This window comes from Castor canadensis, chromosome 10 (assembly GCF_047511655.1).
Source record: "Castor canadensis chromosome 10, mCasCan1.hap1v2, whole genome shotgun sequence".
Taxonomy (NCBI): Eukaryota; Metazoa; Chordata; class Mammalia; order Rodentia; family Castoridae; genus Castor; species Castor canadensis.
Genome location: NC_133395.1, coordinates 88,385,945 through 88,403,142, shown reverse-complemented (window position 1 = coordinate 88,403,142; position 17,198 = coordinate 88,385,945). Strand labels below are relative to the sequence as shown.

At 67.8% G+C, this 17,198-nt stretch overlaps 8 non-coding genes across 8 annotated transcripts; all 8 read right to left on the bottom strand.

The window, feature by feature from the left end:
- Positions 1–250: 250 nt before the first annotated feature.
- On the bottom strand, positions 251–369 carry LOC141413429 (5S ribosomal RNA). The gene has a single exon (XR_012438221.1). It is a non-coding gene; the product is annotated as a 5S ribosomal RNA (ribosomal RNA).
- Positions 370–2,512: 2,143 nt separating this feature from the next.
- LOC141411905 (5S ribosomal RNA) lies at positions 2,513–2,631 on the bottom strand. Its single transcript, XR_012436745.1, has one exon. It is a non-coding gene; the product is annotated as a 5S ribosomal RNA (ribosomal RNA).
- A 2,144-nt stretch (positions 2,632–4,775) lies between these two features.
- Positions 4,776–4,894, bottom strand: LOC141411904 (5S ribosomal RNA). The gene has a single exon (XR_012436744.1). It is a non-coding gene; the product is annotated as a 5S ribosomal RNA (ribosomal RNA).
- A 2,141-nt stretch (positions 4,895–7,035) lies between these two features.
- Positions 7,036–7,154, bottom strand: LOC141411903 (5S ribosomal RNA). The gene has a single exon (XR_012436743.1). It is a non-coding gene; the product is annotated as a 5S ribosomal RNA (ribosomal RNA).
- A 2,145-nt stretch (positions 7,155–9,299) lies between these two features.
- Positions 9,300–9,418, bottom strand: LOC141412994 (5S ribosomal RNA). The gene has a single exon (XR_012437836.1). It is a non-coding gene; the product is annotated as a 5S ribosomal RNA (ribosomal RNA).
- Positions 9,419–11,559: 2,141 nt separating this feature from the next.
- On the bottom strand, positions 11,560–11,678 carry LOC141413318 (5S ribosomal RNA). The gene has a single exon (XR_012438110.1). It is a non-coding gene; the product is annotated as a 5S ribosomal RNA (ribosomal RNA).
- Positions 11,679–13,823: 2,145 nt separating this feature from the next.
- On the bottom strand, positions 13,824–13,942 carry LOC141411902 (5S ribosomal RNA). Its single transcript, XR_012436742.1, has one exon. It is a non-coding gene; the product is annotated as a 5S ribosomal RNA (ribosomal RNA).
- A 2,150-nt stretch (positions 13,943–16,092) lies between these two features.
- LOC141411900 (5S ribosomal RNA) lies at positions 16,093–16,211 on the bottom strand. Its single transcript, XR_012436740.1, has one exon. It is a non-coding gene; the product is annotated as a 5S ribosomal RNA (ribosomal RNA).
- Between the last annotated feature and the right edge of the window lie 987 nt (positions 16,212–17,198).

The following is a 17,198-nucleotide window of genomic DNA, read 5'->3' as shown; positions in this document are numbered from 1 at the left end:
CAACCTCGCTGGTGACCCGTGTCGCGGGCGCGCGCCCCAGGAGAGTGTGGGGAGGGGAGAGGATTCGGGGACGTAGCTGTGAGGATTCGGTGTGCGTGGGTCTGGCGGGTGGCCCGGACGGGGTCGGGGTCGTGGTCACGGTGGGTCGTTGTGGTGGTGGTGGTGGTGGTGCTGGGGGTGGTGGTGGTGGTGGGGGGGTGGTGGCGAAGTCCCCGAAGACAAAAGGAGCAGCGAGGGAGGGAGGAGCAAAGGCCTACAGCACCTGGTATTCCCAGGCGGTCTCCCATCCAAGTACTAACCAGGCCCGACCCTGCTTAGCTTCCGAGATCAGACGAGATCGGGCGCGTTCAGGGTGGTATGGCCGTAGACGCTAGCCGCCGCTTCCGGGAGCCCCAAGAGCCTGCCGAGGGCCCCGGCGTGCGTCTCCACGCTGCTCTCCTGGCACGGCTGGGAGTCCGGGTGGGGGCTGGCAGCCCGGGGCCAGCGGCCAGAGGCCCCGCGCGCCTGCTCGGGCAGCCGGTCTCGCCCAGGTGGCCGCTGGGTGGCTTTCTTCCCGAGGTGTCCTGCTGCCAGGACGAGGGTCAAGTTTTCTCGGGGGAAAATTTCTCAGTGCTCTCGGGCGCTTGTTCTTCTGGGAATGTCCACTGCTGTGGCCAAGGCGGGGGACGCACAGCTCGGGCCAGGGCAAGCAGCCGCCCTCCTCCGTCGCCTCCTGGAGCCGTATCCTTGGGTGGGTGCGTGGCTCCCAGCGGAGGTCTCGGGGACCCTTCCGGTCCTCTTCGTCCGGAAAGCGCCACTGCCCCTCCAGCCCATCAGGAAAACGGCAGCCGCGCCCTTCGCCGACCCGCTCCGCCCTCCTCCACACTCAGGGCCTGGGGCTGCGGGGCTGAATCGTGAGGCTTTCCAGCCCAGGACTTCACCTCTGGCCCCTTTCACACCCGGGATCTTGGGAAGAAGAAACAAAACCAAACACAGCCAAAGCCATCTCCTCCGACCCGGGGCCCCTCCACATCCCTTCCGATCCCGGGTTCCTGCCGGCCTCCCGGGGCGTTTCTCCCAGGCAGGCCTTCGCGGCCACTACACGGGGCTGAGCACTCGAGTCCTCGGGCGTCACGGGGCCCGCGGCCACGCCAAGCACGCACGACTCCCGGGTCTCGTCTGCTCCTGGGTGCCCTGGGCCTCTTCCCTGTGCCGCTGCTGGGTCTTGTGCCCCTGCTTGGCCTCCTTCAGACCCGGCCCCGTGCTACGCGGCCACGTGCTACAGGATCGTGCCAGCAGAACTGGCCCTGGCTGAGCCCCGTACCCACCCTCCTGCCATCCCTGGCCCTGCTAGCAAATGGCAGAGATCCTCTGGCCTCCGAGCCCAGACAAAAATCCTGATGCAGTTGGCCGAGGGGCCGCAAACCAAGGCTTCGCTTGTTCCCGCTCAGGCCCCAGCCATACCCTCTTGTCCTTCGGCTGCTCGTGTGTGGGGTGGGGGAGAGGAGGGTGCGTCCCCGTGCGTGCGTGCGTGGTCTGGGTGTCTCTGCGTGGTGTGTGTGTGTGTGTGTGTGTGTTAGATGCCGTGCCTGGTGTAGGTGGGGAAGAGCAAGCCCTCACGCACAGAGCCCCATCACACACTGGGGCCGGGCCGAGGGGGTCAATCTGCTCGGCCTGATTGCGTTGGGCATACATTGCAGAAGGTGGGTTTTCCAAGGCGGAGCAGAGGGTCCCGGCACCTGAGGTTGTCCACGGGGAGAATGTCTGTTCCACGGGGGCAAGCGGTCCCTTCCGTCGTGCCCAAGCCCATGTGACCCCGAAGGCCAGGTGGCCCCGGTCCTTGAGCTGACTGAGGAGTGCTTTGAGACCCGGAGGGTGGCACAGGCGACTGGGCGCCAGCGGCGGCCCTCCCTCCCTTTGAGCGGGACGGGGAGCTGCCGCTGGCATCCGGAGCTCTGGCGGCCTGCGCCCTCTGTCCCTGTGACCGCAGGCTCTGCCGTGGGAGGCGGGATCCCACGTAGAGGTCGCGCGCTGGCTGCCCTGTCTTGGGTTGAGCGACGGAGCGCGACGTGGAGCAGCACCCGACTGAGGCTCCCTGCTTCTCTGTCCCCTGGCGTCTTGCCCTGGACCCAGTGCACCACCTTGTGGCGAGCCCAGGTGTGGCGCATCCCGCTGTGGGGCCCGCTGGGGTGCAGGACCCACTTTCTCATGGCTTCCGCACGTCCCTCCCCGCCCGCCTGGAGGGCAGTTGGGGAGCGGTCCCCAACGTGGCCTGGGACCAACCTCGCTGGTGACCCGTGTCGCGGGCGCGCGCCCCAGGAGAGTGTGGGGAGGGGAGAGGATTCGGGGACGTAGCTGTGAGGATTCGGTGTGCGTGGGTCTGGCGGGTGGCCCGGACGGGGTCGGGGTCGTGGTCACGGTGGGTCGTTGTGGTGGTGGTGGTGGTGGTGGTGCTGGGGGTGGTGGTGGTGGTGGGGGGGGTGGTGGCGAAGTCCCCGAAGACAAAAGGAGCAGCGAGGGAGGGAGGAGCAAAAGCCTACAGCACCCGGTATTCCCAGGCGGTCTCCCATCCAAGTACTAACCAGGCCCGACCCTGCTTAGCTTCCGAGATCAGACGAGATCGGGCGCGTTCAGGGTGGTATGGCCGTAGACGCTAGCCGCCGCCTCCGGGAGCCCCAAGAGCCTGCCGAGGGCCCCGGCGTGCGTCTCCACGCTGCTCTCCTGGCACGGCTGGGAGTCCGGGTGGGGGCTGGCAGCCCGGGGCCAGCGGCCAGAGGCCCCGCGCGCCTGCTCGGGCAGCCGGTCTCGCCCAGGTGGCCGCTGGGTGGCTTTCTTCCCGAGGTGTCCTGCTGCCAGGACGAGGGTCAAGTTTTCTCGGGGGAAAATTTCTCAGTGCTCTCGGGCGCTTGTTCTTCTGGGAATGTCCACTGCTGTGGCCAAGGCGGGGGACGCACAGCTCGGGCCAGGGCAAGCAGCCGCCCTCCTCCGTCGCCTCCTGGAGCCGTATCCTTGGGTGGGTGCGTGGCTCCCAGCGGAGGTCTCGGGGACCCTTCCGGTCCTCTTCGTCCGGAAAGCGCCACTGCCCCTCCAGCCCATCAGGAAAACGGCAGCCGCGCCCTTCGCCGACCCGCTCCGCCCTCCTCCACACTCAGGGCCTGGGGCTGCGGGGCTGAATGGTGAGGCTTTCCAGCCCAGGACTTCACCTCTGGCCCCTTTCACACCCGGGATCTTGGGAAGAAGAAACAAAACCAAACACAGCCAAAGCCATCTCCTCCGACCCGGGGCCCCTCCACATCCCTTCCGATCCCGGGTTCCTGCCGGCCTCCCGGGGCGTTTCTCCCAGGCAGGCCTTCGCGGCCACTACACGGGGCTGAGCACTCGAGTCCTCGGGCGTCACGGGGCCCGCGGCCACGCCAAGCACGCACGACTCCCGGGTCTCGTCTGCTCCTGGGTGCCCTGGGCCTCTTCCCTGTGCCGCTGCTGGGTCTTGTGCCCCTGCTTGGCCTCCTTCAGACCCGGCCCCGTGCTACGCGGCCACGTGCTACAGGATCGTGCCAGCAGAACTGGCCCTGGCTGAGCCCCGTACCCACCCTCCTGCCATCCCTGGCCCTGCTAGCAAATGGCAGAGATCCTCTGGCCTCCGAGCCCAGACAAAAATCCTGATGCAGTTGGCCGAGGGGCCGCAAACCAAGGCTTCGCTTGTTCCCGCTCAGGCCCCAGCCATACCCTCTTGTCCTTCGGCTGCTCGTGTGTGGGGTGGGGGAGAGGAGGGTGCGTCCCCGTGCGTGCGTGCGTGGTCTGGGTGTCTCTGCGTGGTGTGTGTGTGTCTGTGTGTGTGTGTTAGATGCCGTGCCTGGTGTAGGTGGGGAAGAGCAAGCCCTCACGCACAGAGCCCCATCACACACTGGGGCCGGGCCGAGGGGGTCAATCTGCTCGGCCTGATTGCGTTGGGCATACATTGCAGAAGGTGGGTTTTCCAAGGCGGAGCAGAGGGTCCCGGCACCTGAGGTTGTCCACGGGGAGAATGTCTGTTCCACGGGGGCAAGCGGTCCCTTCCGTCGTGCCCAAGCCCATGTGACCCCGAAGGCCAGGTGGCCCCGGTCCTTGAGCTGACTGAGGAGTGCTTTGAGACCCGGAGGGTGGCACAGGCGACTGGGCGCCAGCGGCGGCCCTCCCTCCCTTTGAGCGGGACGGGGAGCTGCCGCTGGCATCCGGAGCTCTGGCGGCCTGCGCCCTCTGTCCCTGTGACCGCAGGCTCTGCCGTGGGAGGCGGGATCCCACGTAGAGGTCGCGCGCTGGCTGCCCTGTCTTGGGTTGAGCGACGGAGCGCAACGTGGAGCAGCACCCGACTGAGGCTCCCTGCTTCTCTGTCCCCTGGCGTCTTGCCCTGGACCCAGTGCACCACCTTGTGGCGAGCCCAGGTGTGGCGCGTCCCGCTGTGGGGCCCGCTGGGGTGCAGGACCCACTTTCTCATGGCTTCCGCACGTCCCTCCCCGCCCGCCTGGAGGGCAGTTGGGGAGCGGTCCCCAACGTGGCCTGGGACCAACCTCGCTGGTGACCCGTGTCGCGGGCGCGCGCCCCAGGAGAGTGTGGGGAGGGGAGAGGATTCGGGGACGTAGCTGTGAGGATTCGGTGTGCGTGGGTCTGGCGGGTGGCCCGGACGGGGTCGGGGTCGTGGTCACGGTGGGTCGTTGTGGTGGTGGTGGTGGTGGTGGTGCTGGGGGTGGTGGTGGTGGTGGGGGGGTGGTGGCGAAGTCCCCGAAGACAAAAGGAGCAGCGAGGGAGGGAGGAGCAAAAGCCTACAGCACCCGGTATTCCCAGGCGGTCTCCCATCCAAGTACTAACCAGGCCCGACCCTGCTTAGCTTCCGAGATCAGACGAGATCGGGCGCGTTCAGGGTGGTATGGCCGTAGACGCTAGCCGCCGCCTCCGGGAGCCCCAAGAGCCTGCCGAGGGCCCCGGCGTGCGTCTCCACGCTGCTCTCCTGGCACGGCTGGGAGTCCGGGTGGGGGCTGGCAGCCCGGGGCCAGCGGCCAGAGGCCCCGCGCGCCTGCTCGGGCAGCCGGTCTCGCCCAGGTGGCCGCTGGGTGGCTTTCTTCCCGAGGTGTCCTGCTGCCAGGACGAGGGTCAAGTTTTCTCGGGGGAAAATTTCTCAGTGCTCTCGGGCGCTTGTTCTGGGAATGTCCACTGCTGTGGCCAAGGCGGGGGACGCACAGCTCGGGCCAGGGCAAGCAGCCGCCCTCCTCCGTCGCCTCCTGGAGCCGTATCCTTGGGTGGGTGCGTGGCTCCCAGCGGAGGTCTCGGGGACCCTTCCGGTCCTCTTCGTCCGGAAAGCGCCACTGCCCCTCCAGCCCATCAGGAAAACGGCAGCCGCGCCCTTCGCCGACCCGCTCCGCCCTCCTCCACACTCAGGGCCTGGGGCTGCGGGGCTGAATCGTGAGGCTTTCCAGCCCAGGACTTCACCTCTGGCCCCTTTCACACCCGGGATCTTGGGAAGAAGAAACAAAACCAAACACAGCCAAAGCCATCTCCTCCGACCCGGGGCCCCTCCACATCCCTTCCGATCCCGGGTTCCTGCCGGCCTCCCGGGGCGTTTCTCCCAGGCAGGCCTTCGCGGCCACTACACGGGGCTGAGCACTCGAGTCCTCGGGCGTCACGGGGCCCGCGGCCACGCCAAGCACGCACGACTCCCGGGTCTCGTCTGCTCCTGGGTGCCCTGGGCCTCTTCCCTGTGCCGCTGCTGGGTCTTGTGCCCCTGCTTGGCCTCCTTCAGACCCGGCCCCGTGCTACGCGGCCACGTGCTACAGGATCGTGCCAGCAGAACTGGCCCTGGCTGAGCCCCGTACCCACCCTCCTGCCATCCCTGGCCCTGCTAGCAAATGGCAGAGATCCTCTGGCCTCCGAGCCCAGACAAAAATCCTGATGCAGTTGGCCGAGGGGCCGCAAACCAAGGCTTCGCTTGTTCCCGCTCAGGCCCCAGCCATACCCTCTTGTCCTTCGGCTGCTCGTGTGTGGGGTGGGGGAGAGGAGGGTGCGTCCCCGTGCGTGCGTGCGTGGTCTGGGTGTCTCTGCGTGGTGTGTGTGTGTGTGTGTGTGTGTGTTAGATGCCGTGCCTGGTGTAGGTGGGGAAGAGCAAGCCCTCACGCACAGAGCCCCATCACACACTGGGGCCGGGCCGAGGGGGTCAATCTGCTCGGCCTGATTGCGTTGGGCATACATTGCAGAAGGTGGGTTTTCCAAGGCGGAGCAGAGGGTCCCGGCACCTGAGGTTGTCCACGGGGAGAATGTCTGTTCCACGGGGGCAAGCGGTCCCTTCCGTCGTGCCCAAGCCCATGTGACCCCGAAGGCCAGGTGGCCCCGGTCCTTGAGCTGACTGAGGAGTGCTTTGAGACCCGGAGGGTGGCACAGGCGACTGGGCGCCAGCGGCGGCCCTCCCTCCCTTTGAGCGGGACGGGGAGCTGCCGCTGGCATCCGGAGCTCTGGCGGCCTGCGCCCTCTGTCCCTGTGACCGCAGGCTCTGCCGTGGGAGGCGGGATCCCACGTAGAGGTCGCGCGCTGGCTGCCCTGTCTTGGGTTGAGCGACGGAGCGCGACGTGGAGCAGCACCCGACTGAGGCTCCCTGCTTCTCTGTCCCCTGGCGTCTTGCCCTGGACCCAGTGCACCACCTTGTGGCGAGCCCAGGTGTGGCGCGTCCCGCTGTGGGGCCCGCTGGGGTGCAGGACCCACTTTCTCATGGCTTCCGCACGTCCCTCCCCGCCCGCCTGGAGGGCAGTTGGGGAGCGGTCCCCAACGTGGCCTGGGACCAACCTCGCTGGTGACCCGTGTCGCGGGCGCGCGCCCCAGGAGAGTGTGGGGAGGGGAGAGGATTCGGGGACGTAGCTGTGAGGATTCGGTGTGCGTGGGTCTGGCGGGTGGCCCGGACGGGGTCGGGGTCGTGGTCACGGTGGGTCGTTGTGGTGGTGGTGGTGGTGGTGGTGCTGGGGGTGGTGGTGGTGGTGGGGGGGTGGTGGCGAAGTCCCCGAAGACAAAAGGAGCAGCGAGGGAGGGAGGAGCAAAAGCCTACAGCACCCGGTATTCCCAGGCGGTCTCCCATCCAAGTACTAACCAGGCCCGACCCTGCTTAGCTTCCGAGATCAGACGAGATCGGGCGCGTTCAGGGTGGTATGGCCGTAGACGCTAGCCGCCGCCTCCGGGAGCCCCAAGAGCCTGCCGAGGGCCCCGGCGTGCGTCTCCACGCTGCTCTCCTGGCACGGCTGGGAGTCCGGGTGGGGGCTGGCAGCCCGGGGCCAGCGGCCAGAGGCCCCGCGCGCCTGCTCGGGCAGCCGGTCTCGCCCAGGTGGCCGCTGGGTGGCTTTCTTCCCGAGGTGTCCTGCTGCCAGGACGAGGGTCAAGTTTTCTCGGGGGAAAATTTCTCAGTGCTCTCGGGCGCTTGTTCTTCTGGGAATGTCCACTGCTGTGGCCAAGGCGGGGGACGCACAGCTCGGGCCAGGGCAAGCAGCCGCCCTCCTCCGTCGCCTCCTGGAGCCGTATCCTTGGGTGGGTGCGTGGCTCCCAGCGGAGGTCTCGGGGACCCTTCCGGTCCTCTTCGTCCGGAAAGCGCCACTGCCCCTCCAGCCCATCAGGAAAACGGCAGCCGCGCCCTTCGCCGACCCGCTCCGCCCTCCTCCACACTCAGGGCCTGGGGCTGCGGGGCTGAATCGTGAGGCTTTCCAGCCCAGGACTTCACCTCTGGCCCCTTTCACACCCGGGATCTTGGGAAGAAGAAACAAAACCAAACACAGCCAAAGCCATCTCCTCCGACCCGGGGCCCCTCCACATCCCTTCCGATCCCGGGTTCCTGCCGGCCTCCCGGGGCGTTTCTCCCAGGCAGGCCTTCGCGGCCACTACACGGGGCTGAGCACTCGAGTCCTCGGGCGTCACGGGGCCCGCGGCCACGCCAAGCACGCACGACTCCCGGGTCTCGTCTGCTCCTGGGTGCCCTGGGCCTCTTCCCTGTGCCGCTGCTGGGTCTTGTGCCCCTGCTTGGCCTCCTTCAGACCCGGCCCCGTGCTACGCGGCCACGTGCTACAGGATCGTGCCAGCAGAACTGGCCCTGGCTGAGCCCCGTACCCACCCTCCTGCCATCCCTGGCCCTGCTAGCAAATGGCAGAGATCCTCTGGCCTCCGAGCCCAGACAAAAATCCTGATGCAGTTGGCCGAGGGGCCGCAAACCAAGGCTTCGCTTGTTCCCGCTCAGGCCCCAGCCATACCCTCTTGTCCTTCGGCTGCTCGTGTGTGGGGTGGGGGAGAGGAGGGTGCGTCCCCGTGCGTGCGTGCGTGGTCTGGGTGTCTCTGCGTGGTGTGTGTGTGTGTGTGTGTGTGTGTTAGATGCCGTGCCTGGTGTAGGTGGGGAAGAGCAAGCCCTCACGCACAGAGCCCCATCACACACTGGGGCCGGGCCGAGGGGGTCAATCTGCTCGGCCTGATTGCGTTGGGCATACATTGCAGAAGGTGGGTTTTCCAAGGCGGAGCAGAGGGTCCCGGCACCTGAGGTTGTCCACGGGGAGAATGTCTGTTCCACGGGGGCAAGCGGTCCCTTCCGTCGTGCCCAAGCCCATGTGACCCCGAAGGCCAGGTGGCCCCGGTCCTTGAGCTGACTGAGGAGTGCTTTGAGACCCGGAGGGTGGCACAGGCGACTGGGCGCCAGCGGCGGCCCTCCCTCCCTTTGAGCGGGACGGGGAGCTGCCGCTGGCATCCGGAGCTCTGGCGGCCTGCGCCCTCTGTCCCTGTGACCGCAGGCTCTGCCGTGGGAGGCGGGATCCCACGTAGAGGTCGCGCGCTGGCTGCCCTGTCTTGGGTTGAGCGACGGAGCGCGACGTGGAGCAGCACCCGACTGAGGCTCCCTGCTTCTCTGTCCCCTGGCGTCTTGCCCTGGACCCAGTGCACCACCTTGTGGCGAGCCCAGGTGTGGCGCGTCCCGCTGTGGGGCCCGCTGGGGTGCAGGACCCACTTTCTCATGGCTTCCGCACGTCCCTCCCCGCCCGCCTGGAGGGCAGTTGGGGAGCGGTCCCCAACGTGGCCTGGGACCAACCTCGCTGGTGACCCGTGTCGCGGGCGCGCGCCCCAGGAGAGTGTGGGGAGGGGAGAGGATTCGGGGACGTAGCTGTGAGGATTCGGTGTGCGTGGGTCTGGCGGGTGGCCCGGACGGGGTCGGGGTCGTGGTCACGGTGGGTCGTTGTGGTGGTGGTGGTGGTGGTGGTGCTGGGGGTGGTGGTGGTGGTGGGGGGGGTGGTGGCGAAGTCCCCGAAGACAAAAGGAGCAGCGAGGGAGGGAGGAGCAAAAGCCTACAGCACCCGGTATTCCCAGGCGGTCTCCCATCCAAGTACTAACCAGGCCCGACCCTGCTTAGCTTCCGAGATCAGACGAGTTCAGGCTCGTTCAGGGTGGTATGGCCGTAGACGCTAGCCGCCGCCTCCGGGAGCCCCAAGAGCCTGCCGAGGGCCCCGGCGTGCGTCTCCACGCTGCTCTCCTGGCACGGCTGGGAGTCCGGGTGGGGGCTGGCAGCCCGGGGCCAGCGGCCAGAGGCCCCGCGCGCCTGCTCGGGCAGCCGGTCTCGCCCAGGTGGCCGCTGGGTGGCTTTCTTCCCGAGGTGTCCTGCTGCCAGGACGAGGGTCAAGTTTTCTCGGGGGAAAATTTCTCAGTGCTCTCGGGCGCTTGTTCTTCTGGGAATGTCCACTGCTGTGGCCAAGGCGGGGGACGCACAGCTCGGGCCAGGGCAAGCAGCCGCCCTCCTCCGTCGCCTCCTGGAGCCGTATCCTTGGGTGGGTGCGTGGCTCCCAGCGGAGGTCTCGGGGACCCTTCCGGTCCTCTTCGTCCGGAAAGCGCCACTGCCCCTCCAGCCCATCAGGAAAACGGCAGCCGCGCCCTTCGCCGACCCGCTCCGCCCTCCTCCACACTCAGGGCCTGGGGCTGCGGGGCTGAATCGTGAGGCTTTCCAGCCCAGGACTTCACCTCTGGCCCCTTTCACACCCGGGATCTTGGGAAGAAGAAACAAAACCAAACACAGCCAAAGCCATCTCCTCCGACCCGGGGCCCCTCCACATCCCTTCCGATCCCGGGTTCCTGCCGGCCTCCCGGGGCGTTTCTCCCAGGCAGGCCTTCGCGGCCACTACACGGGGCTGAGCACTCGAGTCCTCGGGCGTCACGGGGCCCGCGGCCACGCCAAGCACGCACGACTCCCGGGTCTCGTCTGCTCCTGGGTGCCCTGGGCCTCTTCCCTGTGCCGCTGCTGGGTCTTGTGCCCCTGCTTGGCCTCCTTCAGACCCGGCCCCGTGCTACGCGGCCACGTGCTACAGGATCGTGCCAGCAGAACTGGCCCTGGCTGAGCCCCGTACCCACCCTCCTGCCATCCCTGGCCCTGCTAGCAAATGGCAGAGATCCTCTGGCCTCCGAGCCCAGACAAAAATCCTGATGCAGTTGGCCGAGGGGCCGCAAACCAAGGCTTCGCTTGTTCCCGCTCAGGCCCCAGCCATACCCTCTTGTCCTTCGGCTGCTCGTGTGTGGGGTGGGGGAGAGGAGGGTGCGTCCCCGTGCGTGCGTGCGTGGTCTGGGTGTCTCTGCGTGGTGTGTGTGTGTGTGTGTGTGTGTGTTAGATGCCGTGCCTGGTGTAGGTGGGGAAGAGCAAGCCCTCACGCACAGAGCCCCATCACACACTGGGGCCGGGCCGAGGGGGTCAATCTGCTCGGCCTGATTGCGTTGGGCATACATTGCAGAAGGTGGGTTTTCCAAGGCGGAGCAGAGGGTCCCGGCACCTGAGGTTGTCCACGGGGAGAATGTCTGTTCCACGGGGGCAAGCGGTCCCTTCCGTCGTGCCCAAGCCCATGTGACCCCGAAGGCCAGGTGGCCCCGGTCCTTGAGCTGACTGAGGAGTGCTTTGAGACCCGGAGGGTGGCACAGGCGACTGGGCGCCAGCGGCGGCCCTCCCTCCCTTTGAGCGGGACGGGGAGCTGCCGCTGGCATCCGGAGCTCTGGCGGCCTGCGCCCTCTGTCCCTGTGACCGCAGGCTCTGCCGTGGGAGGCGGGATCCCACGTAGAGGTCGCGCGCTGGCTGCCCTGTCTTGGGTTGAGCGACGGAGCGCGACGTGGAGCAGCACCCGACTGAGGCTCCCTGCTTCTCTGTCCCCTGGCGTCTTGCCCTGGACCCAGTGCACCACCTTGTGGCGAGCCCAGGTGTGGCGCGTCCCGCTGTGGGGCCCGCTGGGGTGCAGGACCCACTTTCTCATGGCTTCCGCACGTCCCTCCCCGCCCGCCTGGAGGGCAGTTGGGGAGCGGTCCCCAACGTGGCCTGGGACCAACCTCGCTGGTGACCCGTGTCGCGGGCGCGCGCCCCAGGAGAGTGTGGGGAGGGGAGAGGATTCGGGGACGTAGCTGTGAGGATTCGGTGTGCGTGGGTCTGGCGGGTGGCCCGGACGGGGTCGGGGTCGTGGTCACGGTGGGTCGTTGTGGTGGTGGTGGTGGTGGTGCTGGGGGTGGTGGTGGTGGTGGGGGGGTGGTGGCGAAGTCCCCGAAGACAAAAGGAGCAGCGAGGGAGGGAGGAGCAAAGGCCTACAGCACCTGGTATTCCCAGGCGGTCTCCCATCCAAGTACTAACCAGGCCCGACCCTGCTTAGCTTCCGAGATCAGACGAGATCGGGCGCGTTCAGGGTGGTATGGCCGTAGACGCTAGCCGCCGCTTCCGGGAGCCCCAAGAGCCTGCCGAGGGCCCCGGCGTGCGTCTCCACGCTGCTCTCCTGGCACGGCTGGGAGTCCGGGTGGGGGCTGGCAGCCCGGGGCCAGCGGCCAGAGGCCCCGCGCGCCTGCTCGGGCAGCCGGTCTCGCCCAGGTGGCCGCTGGGTGGCTTTCTTCCCGAGGTGTCCTGCTGCCAGGACGAGGGTCAAGTTTTCTCGGGGGAAAATTTCTCAGTGCTCTCGGGCGCTTGTTCTTCTGGGAATGTCCACTGCTGTGGCCAAGGCGGGGGACGCACAGCTCGGGCCAGGGCAAGCAGCCGCCCTCCTCCGTCGCCTCCTGGAGCCGTATCCTTGGGTGGGTGCGTGGCTCCCAGCGGAGGTCTCGGGGACCCTTCCGGTCCTCTTCGTCCGGAAAGCGCCACTGCCCCTCCAGCCCATCAGGAAAACGGCAGCCGCGCCCTTCGCCGACCCGCTCCGCCCTCCTCCACACTCAGGGCCTGGGGCTGCGGGGCTGAATCGTGAGGCTTTCCAGCCCAGGACTTCACCTCTGGCCCCTTTCACACCCGGGATCTTGGGAAGAAGAAACAAAACCAAACACAGCCAAAGCCATCTCCTCCGACCCGGGGCCCCTCCACATCCCTTCCGATCCCGGGTTCCTGCCGGCCTCCCGGGGCGTTTCTCCCAGGCAGGCCTTCGCGGCCACTACACGGGGCTGAGCACTCGAGTCCTCGGGCGTCACGGGGCCCGCGGCCACGCCAAGCACGCACGACTCCCGGGTCTCGTCTGCTCCTGGGTGCCCTGGGCCTCTTCCCTGTGCCGCTGCTGGGTCTTGTGCCCCTGCTTGGCCTCCTTCAGACCCGGCCCCGTGCTACGCGGCCACGTGCTACAGGATCGTGCCAGCAGAACTGGCCCTGGCTGAGCCCCGTACCCACCCTCCTGCCATCCCTGGCCCTGCTAGCAAATGGCAGAGATCCTCTGGCCTCCGAGCCCAGACAAAAATCCTGATGCAGTTGGCCGAGGGGCCGCAAACCAAGGCTTCGCTTGTTCCCGCTCAGGCCCCAGCCATACCCTCTTGTCCTTCGGCTGCTCGTGTGTGGGGTGGGGGAGAGGAGGGTGCGTCCCCGTGCGTGCGTGCGTGGTCTGGGTGTCTCTGCGTGGTGTGTGTGTGTGTGTGTGTGTGTGTTAGATGCCGTGCCTGGTGTAGGTGGGGAAGAGCAAGCCCTCACGCACAGAGCCCCATCACACACTGGGGCCGGGCCGAGGGGGTCAATCTGCTCGGCCTGATTGCGTTGGGCATACATTGCAGAAGGTGGGTTTTCCAAGGCGGAGCAGAGGGTCCCGGCACCTGAGGTTGTCCACGGGGAGAATGTCTGTTCCACGGGGGCAAGCGGTCCCTTCCGTCGTGCCCAAGCCCATGTGACCCCGAAGGCCAGGTGGCCCCGGTCCTTGAGCTGACTGAGGAGTGCTTTGAGACCCGGAGGGTGGCACAGGCGACTGGGCGCCAGCGGCGGCCCTCCCTCCCTTTGAGCGGGACGGGGAGCTGCCGCTGGCATCCGGAGCTCTGGCGGCCTGCGCCCTCTGTCCCTGTGACCGCAGGCTCTGCCGTGGGAGGCGGGATCCCACGTAGAGGTCGCGCGCTGGCTGCCCTGTCTTGGGTTGAGCGACGGAGCGCGACGTGGAGCAGCACCCGACTGAGGCTCCCTGCTTCTCTGTCCCCTGGCGTCTTGCCCTGGACCCAGTGCACCACCTTGTGGCGAGCCCAGGTGTGGCGCGTCCCGCTGTGGGGCCCGCTGGGGTGCAGGACCCACTTTCTCATGGCTTCCGCACGTCCCTCCCCGCCCGCCTGGAGGGCAGTTGGGGAGCGGTCCCCAACGTGGCCTGGGACCAACCTCGCTGGTGACCCGTGTCGCGGGCGCGCGCCCCAGGAGAGTGTGGGGAGGGGAGAGGATTCGGGGACGTAGCTGTGAGGATTCGGTGTGCGTGGGTCTGGCGGGTGGCCCGGACGGGGTCGGGGTCGTGGTCACGGTGGGTCGTTGTGGTGGTGGTGGTGGTGGTGGTGCTGGGGGTGGTGGTGGTGGTGGGGGGGGTGGTGGCGAAGTCCCCGAAGACAAAAGGAGCAGCGAGGGAGGGAGGAGCAAAAGCCTACAGCACCCGGTATTCCCAGGCGGTCTCCCATCCAAGTACTAACCAGGCCCGACCCTGCTTAGCTTCCGAGATCAGACGAGATCGGGCGCGTTCAGGGTGGTATGGCCGTAGACGCTAGCCGCCGCCTCCGGGAGCCCCAAGAGCCTGCCGAGGGCCCCGGCGTGCGTCTCCACGCTGCTCTCCTGGCACGGCTGGGAGTCCGGGTGGGGGCTGGCAGCCCGGGGCCAGCGGCCAGAGGCCCCGCGCGCCTGCTCGGGCAGCCGGTCTCGCCCAGGTGGCCGCTGGGTGGCTTTCTTCCCGAGGTGTCCTGCTGCCAGGACGAGGGTCAAGTTTTCTCGGGGGAAAATTTCTCAGTGCTCTCGGGCGCTTGTTCTTCTGGGAATGTCCACTGCTGTGGCCAAGGCGGGGGACGCACAGCTCGGGCCAGGGCAAGCAGCCGCCCTCCTCCGTCGCCTCCTGGAGCCGTATCCTTGGGTGGGTGCGTGGCTCCCAGCGGAGGTCTCGGGGACCCTTCCGGTCCTCTTCGTCCGGAAAGCGCCACTGCCCCTCCAGCCCATCAGGAAAACGGCAGCCGCGCCCTTCGCCGACCCGCTCCGCCCTCCTCCACACTCAGGGCCTGGGGCTGCGGGGCTGAATCGTGAGGCTTTCCAGCCCAGGACTTCACCTCTGGCCCCTTTCACACCCGGGATCTTGGGAAGAAGAAACAAAACCAAACACAGCCAAAGCCATCTCCTCCGACCCGGGGCCCCTCCACATCCCTTCCGATCCCGGGTTCCTGCCGGCCTCCCGGGGCGTTTCTCCCAGGCAGGCCTTCGCGGCCACTACACGGGGCTGAGCACTCGAGTCCTCGGGCGTCACGGGGCCCGCGGCCACGCCAAGCACGCACGACTCCCGGGTCTCATCTGCTCCTGGGTGCCCTGGGCCTCTTCCCTGTGCCGCTGCTGGGTCTTGTGCCCCTGCTTGGCCTCCTTCAGACCCGGCCCCGTGCTACGCGGCCACGTGCTACAGGATCGTGCCAGCAGAACTGGCCCTGGCTGAGCCCCGTACCCACCCTCCTGCCATCCCTGGCCCTGCTAGCAAATGGCAGAGATCCTCTGGCCTCCGAGCCCAGACAAAAATCCTGATGCAGTTGGCCGAGGGGCCGCAAACCAAGGCTTCGCTTGTTCCCGCTCAGGCCCCAGCCATACCCTCTTGTCCTTCGGCTGCTCGTGTGTGGGGTGGGGGAGAGGAGGGTGCGTCCCCGTGCGTGCGTGCGTGGTCTGGGTGTCTCTGCGTGGTGTGTGTGTGTGTGTGTGTGTGTGTGTTAGATGCCGTGCCTGGTGTAGGTGGGGAAGAGCAAGCCCTCACGCACAGAGCCCCATCACACACTGGGGCCGGGCCGAGGGGGTCAATCTGCTCGGCCTGATTGCGTTGGGCATACATTGCAGAAGGTGGGTTTTCCAAGGCGGAGCAGAGGGTCCCGGCACCTGAGGTTGTCCACGGGGAGAATGTCTGTTCCACGGGGGCAAGCGGTCCCTTCCGTCGTGCCCAAGCCCATGTGACCCCGAAGGCCAGGTGGCCCCGGTCCTTGAGCTGACTGAGGAGTGCTTTGAGACCCGGAGGGTGGCACAGGCGACTGGGCGCCAGCGGCGGCCCTCCCTCCCTTTGAGCGGGACGGGGAGCTGCCGCTGGCATCCGGAGCTCTGGCGGCCTGCGCCCTCTGTCCCTGTGACCGCAGGCTCTGCCGTGGGAGGCGGGATCCCACGTAGAGGTCGCGCGCTGGCTGCCCTGTCTTGGGTTGAGCGACGGAGCGCGACGTGGAGCAGCACCCGACTGAGGCTCCCTGCTTCTCTGTCCCCTGGCGTCTTGCCCTGGACCCAGTGCACCACCTTGTGGCGAGCCCAGGTGTGGCGCGTCCCGCTGTGGGGCCCGCTGGGGTGCAGGACCCACTTTCTCATGGCTTCCGCACGTCCCTCCCCGCCCGCCTGGAGGGCAGTTGGGGAGCGGTCCCCAACGTGGCCTGGGACCAACCTCGCTGGTGACCCGTGTCGCGGGCGCGCGCCCCAGGAGAGTGTGGGGAGGGGAGAGGATTCGGGGACGTAGCTGTGAGGATTCGGTGTGCGTGGGTCTGGCGGGTGGCCCGGACGGGGTCGGGGTCGTGGTCACGGTGGGTCGTTGTGGTGGTGGTGGTGGTGGTGGTGCTGGGGGTGGTGGTGGTGGTGGTGGGGGGGGTGGTGGCGAAGTCCCCGAAGACAAAAGGAGCAGCGAGGGAGGGAGGAGCAAAAGCCTACAGCACCCGGTATTCCCAGGCGGTCTCCCATCCAAGTACTAACCAGGCCCGACCCTGCTTAGCTTCCGAGATCAGACGAGATCGGGCGCGTTCAGGGTGGTATGGCCGTAGACGCTAGCCGCCGCCTCCGGGAGCCCCAAGAGCCTGCCGAGGGCCCCGGCGTGCGTCTCCACGCTGCTCTCCTGGCACGGCTGGGAGTCCGGGTGGGGGCTGGCAGCCCGGGGCCAGCGGCCAGAGGCCCCGCGCGCCTGCTCGGGCAGCCGGTCTCGCCCAGGTGGCCGCTGGGTGGCTTTCTTCCCGAGGTGTCCTGCTGCCAGGACGAGGGTCAAGTTTTCTCGGGGGAAAATTTCTCAGTGCTCTCGGGCGCTTGTTCTTCTGGGAATGTCCACTGCTGTGGCCAAGGCGGGGGACGCACAGCTCGGGCCAGGGCAAGCAGCCGCCCTCCTCCGTCGCCTCCTGGAGCCGTATCCTTGGGTGGGTGCGTGGCTCCCAGCGGAGGTCTCGGGGACCCTTCCGGTCCTCTTCGTCCGGAAAGCGCCACTGCCCCTCCAGCCCATCAGGAAAACGGCAGCCGCGCCCTTCGCCGACCCGCTCCGCCCTCCTCCACACTCAGGGCCTGGGGCTGCGGGGCTGAATCGTGAGGCTTTCCAGCCCAGGACTTCACCTCTGGCCCCTTTCACACCCGGGATCTTGGGAAGAAGAAACAAAACCAAACACAGCCAAAGCCATCTCCTCCGACCCGGGGCCCCTCCACATCCCTTCCGATCCCGGGTTCCTGCCGGCCTCCCGGGGCGTTTCTCCCAGGCAGGCCTTCGCGGCCACTACACGGGGCTGAGCACTCGAGTCCTCGGGCGTCACGGGGCCCGCGGCCACGCCAAGCACGCACGACTCCCGGGTCTCGTCTGCTCCTGGGTGCCCTGGGCCTCTTCCCTGTGCCGCTGCTGGGTCTTGTGCCCCTGCTTGGCCTCCTTCAGACCCGGCCCCGTGCTACGCGGCCACGTGCTACAGGATCGTGCCAGCAGAACTGGCCCTGGCTGAGCCCCGTACCCACCCTCCTGCCATCCCTGGCCCTGCTAGCAAATGGCAGAGATCCTCTGGCC